Source organism: Rhyacophila brunnea, unplaced genomic scaffold (assembly GCF_057557595.1).
Source record: "Rhyacophila brunnea isolate RB1 unplaced genomic scaffold, BYU_Rbru_1.0 scaffold_51, whole genome shotgun sequence".
Classification (NCBI taxonomy): Eukaryota; Metazoa; Arthropoda; class Insecta; order Trichoptera; family Rhyacophilidae; genus Rhyacophila; species Rhyacophila brunnea.
Genome location: NW_028233182.1, coordinates 1707534 through 1709550, shown reverse-complemented (window position 1 = coordinate 1709550; position 2017 = coordinate 1707534). Strand labels below are relative to the sequence as shown.

The 2017-nt window shown below is 30.1% G+C and overlaps 1 pseudogene; it reads left to right on the top strand.

Annotated features, from left to right (window-relative positions):
• The first annotated feature begins 488 nt into the window (after nucleotides 1–488).
• Nucleotides 489–1601, top strand: LOC147065830 (histone deacetylase 3 pseudogene; annotated as a pseudogene).
• Nucleotides 1602–2017: the final 416 nt, after the last annotated feature.

Below are 2017 nucleotides of genomic sequence, written 5' to 3'. Positions count from 1 at the left end.
ATATTTGAATTAACAGGTCTTTAAAGAATAATATACACAGACCACGATTGTCTGGGATATCACACAGAAAACTAATTATAAGTATCACATTGAAGAACTGGTTAAAGTGTTAATTGATTGAAAAAAGAGCAAACAAAATGAAATAAAACTAACCCATGAATTAGCAATTTTTTTAAAATATTACAGAGAATATTAGTAAAGAGGATGTAAAGTAAATAAGAATGATTATGGTTCTTCAAAGCACTGTCTAAAGATTTTCCTAGTCAAAAAAGATTAAAAGGTTTTATGGTAAAACTAACCGATAAAAGAATTCACACAATTTTATTTTGAATCGATCAGGATAAATTCCTACTATAAGGACTTAATTTATATCCACTCACGTAAAATATTTATTTTAATCAGCTCTTGAATTCCGTATTTTACCACCTTAAATAAATTTTTTACAAAATACTCTTAGAATTAAGACAATTAAATACGCCCTAAATTAAATGACACGACCAGCTTATATATTCGACAAAGAAGTAGGAAATTTCCATTATGGAAAGGGACATCCAATGAAACCCCACAGAATAAGTGTTACGCACTCACTCGTACACTCATACAAATTAGACGCACATCTTGATATTGTTCAACCTATGTTTCTTTATGAAGACGAAGAACTCGAAAGTACCACAGAAAATGAAATTTCAGAAATAAAGAAAATTATACTGGGTTATCATTCGAAAGATTACATAGATAAACTTCCCATTACTTCAAAAATAGACGATTGTCCGTGTTTTATGGGAATAGAAGAATATTATTTACGGTATACGTATTCGACAATGACAGCCGCTTATTTTTTAACACATCAGAAAAATGATATTGCCATAAATTGGTCTGGTGGTCTTCATCACGCCAAAAAAGATGAAGCATCTGGATTTTGTTATATTAACGATATAGTTTTGGCGATACAAGAGCTTTTAAAGGTATATTCACATGTTTTGTATCTTGATATTGACATTCATCATGGTGATGGCGTAGAGGAAGCTTTTTATGATAATCCTAGGGTTATGACACTTTCTTTTCATAAATTTGGAGATGGATATTTTCCAGGAACAGGCGAAATTTTCAGTACGGGAATAGGTGAAGGAAAAGGGTATTCTGTAAATGTTCCGCTCAAGAGTGGGATTGACGATAGCGCATATCATTATGTTTTTAAGCCTATAATAGAAACCTGTATTCGTAAATTCAATCCTCCTGTTATTGTAATGCAATGTGGGGCTGATTCGCTTGCTGGTGACAGAATCGGGTGTTTTAATTTAAGTATTCATGGGCATGGAGAATGTGTAAAATTTGTAAAAAGGTTCGGTAAAAAGATGTTGATTCTTGGGGGTGGTGGGTATAACCCGAAAAATGTTTCAAGAGCATGGGCATTCGAAACAGGAATTCTTGTTGATATTGAACTTGAAAATAATATTCCCAATGATTGTGTTTATTATGAATATTTCAAAAATAATTATAAATTACATCCTACTCTTGTTGGAAAATATGAAAATAGCAATACAAGAGAATATTTGGATGTTATAAAAGGAATAGTTTGTGGAAACCTTGAGAAAATCTGATCATTTTCGTATATTACATTGTGCATTTGCCGTAAATCTATTTTAAAAATAATTTAATGGTTTCATTGCCGTATTATATATCATGTAATTTGTAGAATTAAAAATTTTGCTGCCATTTATCTTTATACTTAGCTTAAATTATATGCTCTATTGATGGTAGAGTGAAATGACACCAAAAACATCCACTTCTTGTCTTTATTTTTAGGAAACTTATATTATAAGTGAAATGAGGTCTATAAGAAGTGTTTAGGGGAAAAAATATTAATTTATGATATAAACATGACCGCATAATTTATTTCTATGTCTATTACCCAATTATAATCTTTATAAAATTTATTTATGTATTGCTTTGATTTTTAGCTATATAAATTCGTTCAAGCAAAACTTGTGATTGCTCTATAGTCAAGATTTCGTTA